Source organism: Drosophila subobscura, chromosome O (genome assembly GCF_008121235.1).
Source record: "Drosophila subobscura isolate 14011-0131.10 chromosome O, UCBerk_Dsub_1.0, whole genome shotgun sequence".
Classification (NCBI taxonomy): Eukaryota; Metazoa; Arthropoda; class Insecta; order Diptera; family Drosophilidae; genus Drosophila; species Drosophila subobscura.
In genome coordinates this window covers 28223096-28241110 of record NC_048533.1, presented here as the reverse complement: position 1 = coordinate 28241110, position 18015 = coordinate 28223096, and the positions used below count along the sequence as shown (strand labels likewise).

The 18015-nt window shown below is 43.8% G+C and overlaps 1 protein-coding gene across 3 annotated transcripts in view; it reads left to right on the top strand.

Annotated features, from left to right (window-relative positions):
- The first annotated feature begins 7394 nt into the window (after positions 1-7394).
- Positions 7395-18015, top strand: part of LOC117897276 (ABC transporter G family member 20) — a 66037-nt gene continuing 55416 nt past the window's right edge. For 2 of the 3 annotated variants that reach the window (XM_034806006.1, XM_034806005.1), the window contains exon 1: positions 7395-8026. The gene's annotated coding sequence lies outside the window, so the exon portion shown is untranslated. Of the gene's footprint in view, positions 8027-15120; positions 15136-18015 lie in introns of those variants that run through there. The other variant, XM_034806007.1, reaches the window with a different exon arrangement.

Here is an 18015-nt window from a genome sequence, read left to right as displayed (position 1 = left end):
ATGGAGGGAGCCATGCAAAAACATTAATGTTGCTACCTTTCAACGTGCCACAGCAAGCTCTCCCTGCAAGCTGCAGAATGCTGTAGATAAATTGTTGCTCACACTCGCAGACATTTGGCATCGACATTTCTTCCCTCTTCTTTTCCACGTTCTGTGTGCATCGTATTAACCCAGATAAGTGGAAGTCGTGGAGCATTCTTGGGAGCTGCATCTAGAATACATAGCGAAGATGGCGGTAATGAAGGACTTGCTGCATGGGCTCGGAGCCCTGCCCCTTAGCCATGTCGCATGCCAATCGAACTGCTGTCAATAGCATTTTATTCGCTCCATTCTACGGGTATTTGCTGCTGCTGCCGCTGCTGCTCCTCCTCTTTCGAGTGCATTTTTAAAATAAATTTTACCCAACGGTGCAATTTTTCGGAGCTAACAAATTTATGTGCTCCATTCCACAATTGATTTTGTTGGCAAATGCAACCGCAAGGTAAAAGAAAAGGCGTCAGAATGCTGGCCGGGCCGGTCCGGGCCGGGCCTGTGGTCCTTTGCGGCACTTCATAAAATATGAAATTAGATTTGCAAGCAGCAGCAAGACTCCGTCCGGTTATCCACTGCTTCCGTGGCAAGTCCTTACAGCAACCAAAAAGAAAAAAAAAATAGCTTAATGTTCGCGCGCGGCGTTGAATGGCGAAGGACAAAGCGGAAGGCAACGCTGGGGCTGTGCTGCTTGATGCGGCGGAATGGTCATGGCGAAAGTCAACCAAGCGACCGACATTGACTTGAATGACTTGACATTCGATCAAAAGTTCGACGGGAAGCACCACGAAAAGCGGCGACTGCCACGACTCAAACGAGCAGCCAAATTACAAGGAATAGGCGAGATGGAATGCTGCAGTCACCCTGCAAATGGATGTGTTTTTTATACCAAAATAAGGCAGTACTTGGGTGGGAGTGAGATTAAGTTGAGGACAGATAAATGGGCAACATGACGGGCACAAATTAAAGTGGATTTTTAAGGTGAATTTAAAGGTAAAATATAAGTTTTTGAAGCTCTAAAAAGCTGAGAAAATCAAGTAAAAATTTGCAAATAAAATATGAAATAAAATAATGTTAAGTAAATATTTATGGGAATTACATCATTCTCTACTCCTTCTTCTATATCTAAAGCTCCTTTAACATCCCTTTATCCTTCCATATTCTTCCTTTAATGGCGTCAAACAATATGCCAACTGCCAAGCACTCGAATGTCGGACCCTCCTCCATTGCTGATTTGTAGCGCATTGCATTTGGTTCAGAGGACAGCAAAAAGGGTTTCGGTGAGGCATGGGGGATGGGGGGGTGAAAGTGAGTTTCAGTGGGGCAAGGGGCAGTGGCAAAAGTGGATTCGGAGTGGAAAATACAAAGCGCAACGCGCGGCTAATGCCGCTTAATAGTTTTTACATTTTTTTTCTACTTTTTTCTCTCTGTTGCCCTGCACCCTGCACCCTGGCTGGCTGGTCTTTGTTCGCTCGCTTGGCCAGCGACGCAGAGACATGCTGACTTAACTGGTTTTTCCCCACAGTCCCTCTCCCCTCACCCAGTCTGAGGTCCGCCCATCGATATGCTCTCGTCAATGCTTTAAGACCGTGCGGACTAGGGGCCAATGTTCAATAGCTGGAAAATGTAAATCCCATTGAGTTGGTCTTCGTTCTTCCTTTCCTTTTTTTTGTACTTTCTTTTGGGGTTTCTGCTGCCCCTCGCCCCTCGTCCTTCCAGCTTAAGCTGCAGCTAATGCAACAAAAGGGCGTGGCATTCAGGGGCCAGGGTCGATCCCCAGTTCGCCCACTTAGCGTTCGATTGTGGGCAAAATGTCTTCATCGGTTTGATTTTCAATTTGATTGCATTTAAGCGACAACCCCAAGGCATAAGCTGCTGTCCTCTGCTCTTTGGTGTTTCTATGTGTGTGTGTGTGTGTGTGTGCTGTTTGTGTGTGTGTGTGTGTCCCATTGTCGTTAAAAATTTATAGACAAAGCCCCCCTGGCTGGCATTGCTATTCTTATGCGATGATTGATGGTACGCTGAATGCAATTTGCACGACGCTTATCACTCGACATTGGCCATGTAGATGTAGATGTAGATGTCACAGCAGAGATCACAGCAAAGGTAGACAGCGATTAAGCAGTGCGACAGACAGACAGACAGACAGCTGAAAGAGACTTGTCCCAGCCAATAAACATAAATTTGCACGACCCAAAAGGGAAGGCCAATAACCAGAAGTCTGCCTGCCACTGCCACAGAGTGTTGACACCTTGGCAAGCCGCACACACAGACACACAGAGAGAGGAACAGGACAGAGGGACATCTCTAGTTTGACAACAATCAATCAATATTTATGTCCCTACAGCAGTTTACTTGCTGGGCTGTCAGAAACTTTTGCCTCGCGTATAGATTATGTAGCTGATGGATACACAGCCCAGGCAGCTGTGATTGTTGCTGCCTGCCTGCCTGCCTGCCACTCTAATGATAATGACAAGGGCAATAATAGTCAGTGCCGGAGCCAGACCCAACTGCTGTGGCGGAACTTTAGCCATTTACACTTTTTGCCAGATTTATGTTTATCCGCTCCACTGCCAGCTAAATCCTTTGATTGATGTCCAAACCAAGTTAATTACGTGACTCAAAAATGGTGAACAGTTTCGCTCAGGCACAGGGAGGAGCTCTGGCAGTGGCGCAATTAATTGATTATTTTTCGAGAGCACTCAACTTGAGTTTGTTATAACAATAGAAATAATAATAACAACAGGCTGAGGTGTCTGTCATCATAATGTTTCTCCCAGCTCTTCCCTTTCTCTCTCCTTCCCTTCGGACAATGGGCTGTGGAATGTCTTTCAGGCGTTGGCAGAGATTACGCATTAAATAAATCATCATGAGGCGGGCAAAGCCTTCGCTCCTGCTCTCCCCTCCGTGGAGGAGGCGTTGCCCAACACTTCCACTTGGGCCTGTGTAGTCTCGTGCCGAGATTTATTGTGAATAAGCATGATTATCGTGGCATCACGTATACGCCATGGCAGGCAGGCAGGCAGCCAGCACTCCAAACTGACAGACATAAAATTCGGTATGCCAGCGCGTCTCGCTCCAGCCAAGATTAATATTTGAAGTCTAATTAGCAGCTACGAAAAAAATACGTAGAAATATGCCAACATCTCTAGCTATGAATATGGGTTAAGGCTTTTTGTGTAGCTGAAGCAGTACTCCAGCCACAAGAGACAACTTGAGGCTTCCTTTTCCGCTTTCATCAGTATCCATCTTCCTTTTTTTTGTCCATCTGCAGAGGTGCATTCATTGTCTTTGATCATTTGCCTCAAGTGTGGCTATGAAAGGACTGCGTACCACTCAGGGTCTCATGTGAGCATTGCCGCATTGCCATAAACCCAATGCCATAACCTCATCTTGACGGAACATGGCTTTGCTTTGCGTTGCTTTGCTTTCTGCCTGAATCCAGGCAGCTCTTCCATCTCTGTCTGTCTGTGTGTCTCTGCTTTCGCTTCGCGTAACCTCAATGTGTTGCAAAACCCATCAGAGACAGCAGCAGCAGCAGCAGCAGCAGGAGCTACGGCAGCGTGTCCTTGGCATCCTGTGTGCTGTGTAGCTCTGTCCCATTTCAACCACTCCCTGGGCATGGATGGCGGCTTTAGTCGCATTACTCTGCCGCTTAAAAGGTTAAAACGTTTCTGACTTTGAGCGGCAGCCAGACACTGCAGACAAAATCGTCTAATGAAAGCAACTTTCTGCCTCATTTTTTTGTGCCCCATTTTTGTGTGTGTGCTTTTTGCGCTCTCTTTTGGGTCTGTGGGTGTGCCATTTCCATTGAGCCAGTTTTGTTTAATTAAGCATAAAAAATAGAATTAAAACCCCAGCACCCAAAGAATTGGAAAGTCAAATATTTCAAATGAAAGTCGGCTGAAGGCTGAAGGTGTGTTTGACATTCTAATGGAATTGGCTTTAAGATTGAAGCTGGCAGTCCTTGCGGAGACTTTACACTCGAGAAAAATGATTATCTGTGCCTTTACCTTTGTTGTAGCTCATCACACGCAAATTACGCACATTATAAGGCTCATCTGGCAACCAAATGACCTAGACAAGACCCCAAACTGGTCGTTAGGCGTGGGGGACCACCGCCACCACCCAAGGACCTAATTCTCCTGACCGCAGTGAACTTTTGTGGACGTGGAAACTCAAATGAACTCCACTCAAACTTGACCCAGTCCGAGCTTGGGTGCCAGCTAGGCGGTGTTACCTGTTGCCAAAGGGGGCGAGGGAGACGGGCTTCCTGCCATGTTCTGGCCTTGCCCCCCCTCGTTGTCGTGTTTCCACTGTGCAAACGACATTCATAATTTTTATTTACTTTACTTTCCTTTCCTTTCCCTTCCCTTCCCTTCGTTCTCTTCATTTTCATTTCGCTTTTCGGTTTTCCCTTTCTCCCTTTTCCTTTTTGCATTTTTATGCCCGCTCGTACCACATTTCGTATACTTAATGAGATTTTTCTTCTCGCAGACATTTTTGCAATTTGGAGACGCAAACGCCGACGCTGGCCAGAGTGTAAAAAAAAAAAAAAATTCAAACCGCAAAAATATTTTTGCAACAGAAAAAGTGAGAGAAAAAAGGGGCGTGGCTTCCGCTTGCAAGTTCAGTCGCCGTCTCGGCTTCGGTTCTCAATTTGAAAGTTTCCTTTCAGTTAAACCCAGCAGCAACAAAAACTAATTACAATCTCAAGTTGTTTTTTCAACACTCAAAGAGGAGGGACGGGACGGGAGGCATGGGAACTTGTAGCAAAATTCTGCGAGCTAAAGGGGTTGGGGTTGGGCTACAAAAATTATATTAAAAAGTGCACCCGAGCAGCGTCTGGGGGCGACTGCACGGCAGTGGGTTAGGGGCGCAAGTTTAATTTTAGTTTTTGCAACTAGTTTTGCCCCGCCCTTCGCGCGCTCTGCTCGTATTTCTTGTGCCCATTGTTGTTGTTGTTTTGTGTCTTTTATTTTTGTACTTTGCACTTTGTGCAAGAATTTATCATTGTTCTTGGCCCACTCGGGGTGCATTTTTGTGCAGCTCTGCTGCTCCTTTTTCGCTCTGCTCCTCTCGCAAATCGCACCGCTGTGATTCTGGCCACTTGGCATCGTCTTCGTCGCTGTCGTCGCAGCTTTGTTACTCCATTTAGCCATTTAAGTGCTGGGGAATAGCAGTGGCAGCGGGGCAGCAGGGCAGCAGGGCAGCTGGGGGGCCAGGGACTGGCTGCAAATGTTTTTTTGGCTAGCTCTAATGACATTCCTCTTGCAATCTAGTCTCCCAGGTAAAATGCACTTGACAACACCTTGACATTCTTCATTAGTGTTTCGCTTCCAAAGGAAATTGTTCAGCCAATTCACAATTGGAGCAAAACAGCAGCAGCAGGAGCAGCAGGGGGCAAGAGCAATCCAAGCAGCAAAACATCCTTCAAAATTTCGCATGCTAATCTCTGTCATCAGGCAGTAAGGGACCTGGCCCCAGTCCAATTGTGTGAGAGAGAGAGAGTTTCCCATGCAAATTTCTGTTGCGTCATTATTCAAAATGTCAATGTCATTTCATTTTTGCCACCCCCCCACAAGCCCACTCTGTCGCTGTCTTCCACTCTGACTCTGACTCTGACTCTGTCTGTGGCTCTTTTTGTGACACTCGCTTTTTTGGCAGCTGAAGTCTCAGCCGACTGCACTGACAGCTGATGACTGTTGGGGCTGCCTATAGAATGGCTTCCACACAATAGTGACAACAGTTCCCGTAATACCCAAAAGGAATACCAAGGCGTTTGTCACGCTTGGCCGCCCCCACGGCTGGCCCCACTGCTGTGACAGTTTTTTGAAGTTGAAAGTTTTTTTTTTATCAGGATTAGCCTTAAATGGTTGCATATTATTTTTGAGTATTGCCTAAATCATAAACCCAATATTGGCTTTGCGCCCGAAACACTTTTGAGACCACTTGGAACTGTGCGGGGCGTGTGCCCCATTTGGCCTGTTATTTGCCGAGCGGACACCGCCGCAATGGCCCTTCATTTATTTAACAAATGACAAGCGCTTTGCAAATCAAACAACAATAACTAATAGACAGTTTTGTTTGCTGGCGCCTCTTTGTTGTTGCTCCGAGTTATTTAGTACAAATGGTTCGCTTATCTTTTGGGCCAGGCCAACGGAACAAAAGGCCTGTGGGGGGGTTGGCTCTCCGTGCCTTTATCTGCACGGCCAGCGGCAGCCACCATAATGCACCATTACAAAAATATCAGCGATACAGTGGAGCATGTGTGGATCTATATAATACTTTGGATGTGTATGTGCATTATAGCTAATAACCGATTTGCGTGCCCAACGCACATAAGCCAGGCCGCAGTTTGCGGGTTGTTTTTGTTGTTACTACGGGGGGAATGGGGGTTCGGGCTTGAGTGGGTGGCACGTAGCAATACACAATATTATCGTCATTTATTAAGTTTTTGTTTTGTTTGGGGAATTTCGATGCATTAGCAGGGCAAACAAGATATGGAATAATAAAGCCTAAAAACTGCAATGAAAATGTGACAAAAAATTGTGAACGAATTAAAGCTGAAGATTTAAGGAGTAAAATAAATGCAGAGAAAATAATAAAAATTGCTGCTAAAAAATATTTAAACTTACAACTTGTTTTCCGGTTTAAATTGAAAGCCAAACGCTTACCTGAAATGAGACAGAAAAGCGAAAAATTAAATCAACTGCCAAAATATACGATCAAAATGTGGAAACTTAGAGCTATAAAAAACGATCAAAAGGCAGAAGCTTTTAGCTTGTTTTAAAACCTCCCCATGGCAGCGCAGCGTCACCAAGCGACTCTCTACCTGCCGCTCTCTCTCTCTCCCGCTGTCACACTAAGCTTAGCGCTCTCTCTCAGCGCGCCGCTCAGTTGATCGTTTCTTGAAGCTTAGCAGAGACAACAACCAACGAATGAGTGGCTCGCTGATGAAGCTGTTCCCATTAATCAAATCAAAGTCCAAACATAATTAATTAAAACTATTATAAAAGATACACATGCTAAAAATAAGAAAATGTGAGAAGATATTTGTGCATTCAAATTTGCATTCAATTACAATATATTGTAATTATTATTTAAAACATTCCTTTACAAGATTAAATATTTCTTTATTAGAAAATATTCTAGAAAGCGTTTAGCACTTCCAATTAATATTTTTATTTATTTTTTGTTGCTTTAGAAGTTATCAAAATGTGCTGCAAAAAACTTCCACCTGTTCCCACTGTGCGCCGGGCCGTTTAGACAACTTTAAAAAGACGTCGGAATGGGCTCTAGCGGCCCGGGACCGCGCGATCTGTCAGCACCGTCTCGATGACTGCGATCAGTTGAACTTACGTCGCCGAGTCGAGCAGCAGCAGCAGCAGCAGCAGCAGCAGCACTAACAGCAGTACGCGGAAACGGTCGAGCGAACGCGATACAATAATCGCAAGAACCTGAGCTGAATATACACGAATATCAGAAGTGTTTTCCACTGTAAATTAGCAACTGAAATTGTGAATGGGACAGCCAGCAGTATTGCTTGTTTGATCTGTCTGTCTTTTTGCATATCTCAATAGCGGTGTGGCAATTTCTGTGCCTTAGTTTGTTCGCTAATTGTGCAAGTAAAAGATACAGCGGCAGCAGCAGCAGACCACGCTTCATATTTCGCATGCGCGACGCTCGTTTTCGTCTAGTTTTGTTTGTGCAACTGTGTGTGTGTGTGTGTGTACCTGTGTGTGTGCGCTCAATCTTTGCTCAATCGCAATCTTTGGGCATTGCCCAAACTGGTTAACTAAAAGCAAACGTGTTCTTTACGCTTTTGTTGACTTTGCACAGCGCACGCAAAGCCAAAAGTTAGTCAGCAACAAAAAAACAACAAACAAATATTACAAAATAAACCAAAGGCAAAAAAAAAACGACAACAATTCCTGTGTTTACCCATCGATACGGTGACCTGTCTGCAGCAACCTTAAGAACACCGGCAAAACAGGTAAATTCAATCCACGCTGCTCCTTATAAATGTAAAGGGTTCAGTGCATGCAGCCACGCTGTTCCACTCGATATTTCAAGGATGCCAACGAAAACCGCAGAAAAAATAATAAAGATAATGCAGGGCAGGGCAGGGCCGGCACCATTCTCCCCGTCAGTCAGCATCAGGTCAGCGGCAGAAGCAGCAACAGCGGCAGAAGCAACAGCAGCGGCAGAAGCAGCAGCAGCGGCAGAAGCATCGTCAACGACCTGCTCCAATTCGATTTATGCAGCCCAAGGTCAGCGGCAGCTCAGCGGCTTTAAAATGCAAACTCGACTCGAACAGAAACTGAAACAGAAACTGAAGACGGAACCTGAAGTTGAAGCTTAAACTGAAAGCTGAATCTCCATATGAGTCTGATGTTGCTTCTTGCTGCCTTTGTTGTCGTTGAATTTGTTGCTGCTGCTGGCTCTGCCACTTTTTTATACCCTGCGAGTGGTTATTATAGCTCCACTGAGAGGATTGGTAACGCAGCAGCTTCGAAGCACATAAATTCCTCAAAAGAATTCGCTTTCAATGAACATTTTTTTAGCTGGGAGACATGAAAAAATATCAGAAATAATGTTCATACATCATAAATTTTTTTGTATATTTCTTTTGCATTTTCCATCAAAGTGTATAAAAACTGCAGCGTGCTTGAAATGATTATTTTATTCTCTTTTTTTCGCACTTTGTTTTTGGGTTTTTTGAACTTTTCTGCTTCGTCTGCTTGGCTTTTTGGTTTACTTTGTTAAAGAGCAGAAAAAACCTAGCATGTGGCAAGCAAGAGGAGCCGAAACCGAAGCATCCGTATCCGTTTAATGTGTGCTGGCGGCCCCAACTGAATTGAGATTGTTGTAGGTTAGTGTCTTCCGTGGCCTTCAGTTGAATTCATAAACCTGCAACCGGTTGCAGTGTGTCTTTTACTGTAGCTGGTAATTATTTAATTTTCTCTGCCTCCAACCGGGTACTTAACCTTTCCAATTCAACCACAAAAGCCGCAACAATGAGAGTAAGTGCCCCCAACAGCAGCAAAAGCAGACCACCACCAACGACTTGGCACAATTAAAACCGCAGAACTCAACCTCAGTCGTTAGTTAACTTTGACCTGCACAGGCAAAAGGCAAAAAGCAAACGCAAAAAGGGTTTCCACGCACACGCAAAGTTCAGACTTAAAGAGGTTAACAGTTGAACGCAAAAATTATGAGCGCACCATAAAGAGCGCACACTTAAAGTCTGACTAATTTGGTTATGGGAAAAAATAATAAAGAAAAAGTATAAAAAATGAATGTGGTCAAGGCGCCGCCGTCGCCTCTTCACGCGTTGGTTCCCGCTTAAGTTAATTATTTCACATGAATTGCAGAAAAACTTATACCCAAAGCATTAAATATTATTGCCTTTGTCATGAATTAATTTTCGCATCGATTTGAGTTCATTGAAGATCATAAAGATGTAGATCAAAGCTCTGCAGAGAACCTGCAAGTCAGAATGAGTAAGATAAATGTGGCATTTGGTCATAACAAGCCAGAGCCAGAGCCAGAGCCAGTTGGTTGTACAATTTTGAGTGGGCGTAAAATAATATTTGAGTGTTCAAATTATACGGTAATATTTATGTGTAAGATGGAGAATACTTTGAGCCGACTAATGCACTTGATATTTGTCATTAGTAACCCCTTCAGGCTATTAACACGTGCGAAAATTAATTCCCACAAATTTCAGCCACTGCATTTTTCCATTGTAACAACTAATTGAGTTTTTTGAGTGTGCATAAAAAACGTAATTTACCAAAAACTCGATCAATGTCAAATTAAATAAAAGTTCTCCAACAAATAGAACATAATTTCGCGGCAAATTTGATAATTGTTTCGACCAAAAATTCTAATTAGTGCCGCCCAAACCCACCGTGGCCCCGTGTTCTGCACCGAACCGACAATTGCATATGCAATAAATTACACTCAACATTTTGGCACTTGTTTGGGTGCTTTTTAAAGTGCAATTAACGCCGAGCTGCTGCACAATTATTTATTTTTATATTGCATTTACATGTATGTAATTTCCATTTGTAGTTGTTGTTTTTTTGCGCTGCTTTGACAACATTTCTGTCTGGTGGTGCCGCATCGCACTCGTAATTTTATTGAGTTTGTCAAGGCGCATCGACATTTTGGCCATTTGTTACATACGCGTACGGCGGATGCCGCCGATAAGTAATGGCAATTGATTTACATGCAAAAAAAAAAATATAATTCCAGCATGCAATATATATTTTTGTGTGTATATAATTATTCAATTAAACGACCGCACACACACACACACACAGAACACGAACCAAAGGTAACCGCCAATAAAAAGAGTCAACCAAATATACAAATAAATATATTTCCCCCATTTTACTGCTCCTTTTTTTTGTATTTCTTGTGCAATTTATTTCATTTTCCGACATGAGACACGGAGTGCCCGTGAATGCAATCAAAGTTAAACTTGATAAAAGTGCACACAGAAAAAAGGGCCGAAAGTGCGTGGGAAATTTAATTTATTTATTGGATTTCAGCCGGCAAAACAATAATTCAATTAAATTATAATTCTTTCTAAAATGTATCACAATCTGAGGAGAAATATTTGCTCAAATTGAATTAGGATTTCCGGCTTGCTTCCGAGCCCTCGTCAATGAAATCAAATCACCACAAGTCAGTCGAGTTTAATTATTGTAAATAGCAAAAATGAATTATGCAAAATACTCCCAACAAAGTTATGAAATACTCGCCAGTCTGTGGGAGCAAAAAAATAGCCCAATGACATTCGACTGCGATGCAAAAAATCAATACGAATATGAACAATTCAGTGGAGAGGCAAATAAATTTTCCAACTCAACGTCTTTGATGTCCATGGGAATATGCAAAGTTGCTCGACTTTATTTGGCCCACTTTCGGGCCAAACTGACAAACACTAAACGTAATAAGCCACTTGTAAGTCGGCAGCAGCGAATGATGTGGATCTATAATGGAGATACTTACTCTCCCCTCCAACTACCGTTGACACATTTACATAATCCGAGCCAAATCTTTGGTAACACGTAATCGAACATAAATTTGCATAACAAATGCCTGGAAAAAAAAGAAACATAATGTGGCAATAATCTAAAAGTGTCTACTGAAAGATTGAACATCAATCAATAAAATATATCTGCAAGTAGACTGCTGCCGAATCCCGCACGACTTTTGCCACTCAAGCGTATGGAAAATTTAATCACAATTTAAATTGAAAATCCCCCGAAAGCCAGAGGTTGCGCTGCTATCATTTTCCATATGTATTTTATCTAAAATTTATTTCGCGCATATATTCCGTATACATTGTACATCAGCAAATAGAACAAACATCAGCCTGCAGGCGCCAAAAAGAAAGAATAACAAAATGTAGGCCCGAGCCCCATGGTCGCAGATTCGGTCGCTTTTGCCTCCGAGTAATTGCCAAATGTTTACGCACATATGTACCCCATAATATTTGCATATAAACAGGCATATGTGGCCGCTTGCAACGCTTTTTTTTAGGGCTCTGTCTCCCCCCATTTGCATTTCATTTCCAAGTTTGTGTTTTTTCTCTTTTTTTAAAGGAAATCCTGGGGGCATTCTGGCAGTGATTTCATTTGACTGAAGCTGAATTCGTTGCTGATGGGGGGTTTTTCTCTTTCGCACTGTGATGACATGATTTTCAAGGGTTTACCCACAAAAAAAGGGAAGACCAGCCCGCTGACATTGAGTCGAGTCTTGTTTTATGAATTGAATTGCTACACTTTAATTAATTTCAGGTGTCTGAAGCATCCTCTTTGTCTGCCGCTTAATTGAAAAACGCTCTCGGAATGAATTTATTTGCACGAGACTGCAGACAGATTATTTCGGGTTAATGACTCCTTCAAGTGACACTCGAAGCAGCCATCCGCCAGGGACCAAGGTCCAACATTCGTTCTCGTCTTACAAACACACAAAAGCAGCTTACTGTCCGTCCGTCTGCTGTCCGTCCGTCCGTCCGTCCGTGCCAGACTTTGGCCTTTCGGTTTCGCTTGGTTTTACCCACCAAAAAGAGACAGGAACAAAAACAAAACCAAGCAAAACGGCAGTCAGTTTGCGATTACTCACCAAGTTGACTAAGCAACTAAGATGAGGAAAACCAAGCCGAGAAGCGCACTGAAGAGCGAGGCTTGAAATTGGATCACAATTTCAGTCAGGGACACTCTAATGGAGGGTGCCATGGAATGAGCTGGAGCTGCGAATGTCAAAATGGAAATATTTGCAATCAAATTTAATTTATTTATTCCTAATGGGGTAAAAAAAAGATGCACAGAGACATGTTTCGATGGGGAAAAGTACTCAGGCTTTTTAGCTAAATATTTGCCTTAATGCAGGCTTAAAAAAAGTTTGTTTTTCGGCGCAAAAATGTGAACATAATCATGGCAATAGAACACTGAACGAGCAACCAAAACCAAGGCAATAAAACACAGAAAATTTAACCAAAGAATTTGGAATTAGAGTACCCAAAAGCCTCACCAATAGAACCCTCTTAGAGTATCAACAGCCTCGACTTCGTTTTCTAACCTTCCCTCTTGCTTTTCTTTATATTTTTTCTCTCTTTTGTGTGTTTCTATTTTGGCCCCAAATGCGACCAACTGTAAAACTCGCATAAAATGCACTGAAAGCGCACTTTTAATTGTTATTGCTATTGTTGCTGCTTTGGCGTTGACTAAATTTAGCTGGAAAATGTAGCGTTAAACCTTGAGCGTTGGAAATCTGTGCATAATTGGTTGGAAAATGTTTGCACATCAAACCCAAACCCAAACCCCAGCCCAAACCGAAACCAAAAGCCCAACTCTAACTGCAAACCAAATACTGAAGTTCGTCCGTGTGTGTGTGTGTGTGTGGTGTGGGTTAATTATTGCTGGACAGTGTCTATAAGCAAATATAAATTAAATGCATTGCACGCTGAAGGGAGAGACTGAAAGGGGAGTCTGAGTTATGATCGGTTGCAGGCATATTAAAATCTCGTTTGACCTGCTTTTTCGTGTGTGTATTGTGCGATGCAACGTTAGCTAAATCATAGACCCAAACAATTGCAGGCGACAGTCAATTGCCGGTACACAAATAAATGCGACAAATATATGGCAGGCAGGCAGCGAGAGCGATGGCACATAAAAATGCAATCAAATAAATTTATATTTATATATATTTTCATTTTTATTGGTCAACAAAATGGCCCTTTTGACTTGTGCATTTGACTCTCTCGCTTCTCGCTTCTCTCTCTCGCATTTTATTTTATTTTATTTCCTTATTTCTGTGCACATATTCCAGTGCGTCCCTTTTGTACTGTGGGCCACTGTGGCTCTTGAAGCGTGAATATTTATTTTAGCCAATTAATTGCCATGTCTCTGCTGGCTTCACTCCCCATTGGAGCACTTGCAGAAGTCTTTAAATCTTCCCTTTTCGCCACTCACGAATATGAAGGAAAATTTTGCCTGTGAGCCTGCCCCAAAAAACGCAATAAAAGCCTCTAAATATTTACATGGCAGAAGAAGCCCAAGAACCCAAGAAAAGAGCAAACAAGCGTGGAGCAAGCAGCGCCGCAATCTCATCCGTCTCATATGCAAATAAAATGCTAAACAGCTGAGGGGCCTTCCCCCTTTTCCACCCCCTCCTTGCGCTCTGCAGTCTCCGCCAAGATTTTCGACTAACTGACAGAAGCACTTCAGACGCGCAGCGCAGAGCCCAGACCCTAGACTTGATCGATTTACCCAAACAAAAAGAAATGTTCAATGTATGCCAAGCAGCCGGTGGGCTGTTTGTTTGTTTGTGTGTGCCTCGAAAGTGATTGTCGGGTGTCACAGAGATTTGTTCTAGGTTCACGCTCATTCCCTCTGCCCCCACTGGTTGCGTGTCACAGCCTGGCTTGGCTGTGTCTTGCGTTTTGTCACGCAAATATCTGTCTGCGTGTGCTCGGAGCTGTATCTGTATCTGTTACTGCATCTACAAACTGTGGGGTTGTTTGTTGTCTACAAGTGAGACCCTCCAAGCATTCCTATGCCCAGGCCACACCCTCTAACAAGCCAACGCCCCAGACGCAATGCACTTTATGTGCCGTTGCGGCGACAGGCTGCTGCTGCTGCTGCTGCTGCTGCTGCTCCTGCCTGTGATTGTCAGCAGCAGCAATGCTACTTCTCATACCAATCATTCCCATCATCATCAGCATCAGCATCAGCATGTGGGCTGCTTCCTCCCTCTGCGCTAATCCTCGTCTTGCTGCAACGACCTCCAGCGACTGCTGCGCTTGTTCCTTCCCATGTTGTTATTGTCAAGTGCAAATGTGCCTGTGAAATATGCATAGACATAAATACTTCACTAGCGTGGCGCTGGGCACAGCCATGGGGGAATATCATCGAATAATAACCAGTTGGAGGAGTCACCTCAAAGGCACAGAAAATGTCTCCTTTTGGTCATAACCCCAGCACTGACCTTAGACAATTTCCACAACATTGTGCACAGCATTTATGTCAGCTCATAAATAGGAATCTCAGTCGCCTTTCCCTTTGAAAATAAAACGCTTGCTGTTTAGAATTTTGTTCGTAATTTGCTGTCTATAAATTACAGACATTTTGTGTCATTTGCATGCAGGCGGAGAACAGCCGGCGGCAGAGAATTTTCATTGTCAAGTGCCGGTCCAAGATGCGGGCAAAAGTGTCTACTCGTTTCGATACTCTCAACGATCTCTGCCAGACAATCAAAGTATGACCTTAGCTTTTATGTCTGTTGATTAACAACCGGTTTTGGTTTTTCGCACTCAAATGTGACTAAGTGCACAGCCAACGCCTCCGCCTTCGTCTCCGCCTCCTCCTGCTCTATGGCTGAGGGGATGCACATTCCTTGCATTGCGCACCCTTGACTCAAGAGGGCTCAGGGTGCAAAGTTTGGTCCGAGCCCGACTGTTGTGTAAGTTGTTTCTGAACACATCGGATGGATAATTACCCACCCGGCGCAGTTGCTAATTCGCTGCGGACCAAAGTGCACCTCCCCGAGTGAAAGTTGAGCGCCAAAAGGTTGCACACAGAAAAGGTAACAATTATTTAATAATATTCACTCAAAGCCAAAGCAATTAAACAGCGTCTAGCTGCCGACTGATTGTCAGATCTAAATGGGTATTTGTGGGGTTTACTGGCGGCCGATTACATTGAACAAAGTTTAAAGTTTGCCATGGCTGACACTTAGTTACTTGTACTAGTAGCAGCTCAGAAATATGTGTTTGCCGTTTGCAAAATTGCATTTTGTGGCAGTGAAAACATTTTTTAATTACATTCAGTGAAGCATTTTCTGGGACTCTGCTGCCACTCTGCTGCAGTTCAGTTGGTTTCGCGTTTCGCTTGCCTGATCAGTTATTTTTCAAAGTGCAGGACTCCCAGCGGCAGCAGCAGCAGTGGCAGTGGCAGTGGCAGTGGCAACCCGTAGCCATTGATTTTGCAACGCATTCAGCATTCAGCATTCAGCGATTTCGTTTTCGCATGTGGCATGCCAATAGCGTTTGCTTATGCAGCTGTAAACTAGAATTTTGAATTCACAAATTTCAATTAACAACGATTCGGAATTGCCGCTGACTCAGTGGCAGTGCAGACAGGAGGCAGCTCCTCCTCTCCTCCCCGGCAAACTAAAACCACTGACAAATACCCCACACATGACTGCTGCTGCAACACAAATTGTGACAGCTTAATTGGCTCCTGTGTGCTCACTCTCACTCTCCCTCTCGCTCTTGCTCTTGCTCCATGCTAGAACCACAGCCTTGAGCCCTGCCGAGGCACTCGATTCACTCAGCAGCTCCATACAATACATTATTATCTGTGGGCACAGACCCTTGCCCAAGCCCCTGCCTATGCCCATGCCTAGGCCTTTCATTATGCATTAGTTTCGACGCTGCGCTCCTGCTCTCGATGGGCCGAGCTGCTAACTAATGACTCGTAATAATTGCGGTTCATGTTCGGTAAGAAAAATAGGCTTCATTAAATACAAATGCGCTTACCAGAGCACAGAAGCTACAGCAGCAAGCACACACCAGCAGAGGTCCAGGTCCAACCCACAGCCACAGGCTTAGCCCTAGTTCCAGCTCTAACCCACAGGCCCAAAATCCCCCCGTTCTGTTCCGATCTATGAGTATCTATGAGTATTGCCTGCTGCCATCTGCCATATCTCTGTATCTCTGTATGCCGGGCTCGGGCTTCGAACATTTTGTGGTTACACCCAGGAAATTGTTTGTTGAATTTCAGAATTATATTTTGCTACAACCCAAGCAGCAGCATCAGTGCCAGCCCCACCAGCCCCAAATTGAAACCAGCAAACAAATATGCACAAAATGTCTGCTCGTGTGTGTGTGTGTTCCGTGTGTGTGTGTGTGTGCTTCTGATTAAGTTGTGTGCGAGGATTTTCAATTTTTGGGCTACATGAAATTTATATGAAAATCAAAATTTAAATGCAAACAATTTGTTCTTAGCCAGAGGCCAAGTCTGCGTCTCGGCCTCAGTCTCTGTCTGTTCCTCTGCCCAAAAAATAAGAATAAAATTAGCCAAACATTGAAAGAAATCCTCCCCCTGACTTGTGTGCCAAATTATTTGCTAACTATTTTGCAAATTGTTTCGCTTGTGTGTGTGTGTGTTGTCCCCCGTGTCCGTGAATTACCCACACATGAGCGCACTTTTCGCCACTGACCAGGCTACACTTTTTTTTTGCTGCCTTTTTTTTTTGTTGCTATACAAATTTATTGAGCGTAAAATTTTGTGGAAATTTGTTATTATATTCCTCGTTTTTTTCCACTCTCTCTCTCTCTCTCTCTTTTGTTGTTGTTAAAAGTGTTTGAGGGCGGCGCATAAAAGCGACAAAGCGGCGGAGTGGAGTGGCGGCGGGAGGGGGCCTTGTGTGCAAAACTGCAAATAAATATAAATATTTATTAGTCTGCAAAAGAGTTGTCGCTGTCGTTGTCGCTGTCGCTGTGTGTATGCAAATGACTTTGGCCAGGCTGCCATTGACCCATTTCGAGAGAGTTTGCCTCGAACTTGGCGCTGAGGCTCGTCATGTGACGGCAATCAAATGATTCACTCAAGCAGATGAATGAAAGTGCGGCCAAAATTATTGCAAGCAAATTGCTGCGGCAACAACACTCGATGGGAAATGATGCGTAAAAAGAACTTTGCAGGAAGAGGCTTTGAAAGACTTTGAAACTGCTAAAAAAAAATGTTTGGGAGTGAAGATCTGTCCTTAAATTGCTTAGCAGCAAAATCATTTTGAATTCATTATTTAAATGCACCAAAATGTATTCTTTCTGGCATAGCCTTAACCTAATTCTCGCACTAAATGTTGCCCTTCATGCTGGCAGCTAGATCCGATCCTAATCCAGCTGTAAACATGCATCATAAATGCCACAAAAGTGTCGAATCGAGTCAGTCGAACGCAAACTTATGCCGCACAATAAAAGCGCCATAAATTCCCCTCCCACCACTTGGGATGTGACTGGCATTTCTGTGTGTGTGTGTGTGGTGTGTGTGGTGTGTGTTTGGGGTTAAACATTCGTTTATTTACCTGCCTAAAAACAAATCCCAAAGCGCTGAGACGTGTGTTTATCTATGGCTAGACAAGTGTCAGGCACCAGATAATCATTTGAGTTTACAACTTTTTTCCTTGTTTGCCGCAAAACTTTTGCGGCCCACAAGTTCCACTCATTGTCGCGCCTGTTTTCTGGGCGTGGCCATTGCTTGTTCCTTTTTTTATTGCGCCGTTTATATTTGTTGGCAGGAAATAGCTTTCGTGTGCTCACATTCGATAGATACAATCGCAGCACGCAACAATTTGCACTTCTTTATGCTTTGGCCCGAACTTGAAACTTTTTCTCGAGGGGGGTTCCTCTCTCTCACCCTCTGCCATCCTGCCCGGCTGTCTTTGTATTTGTATAAACAT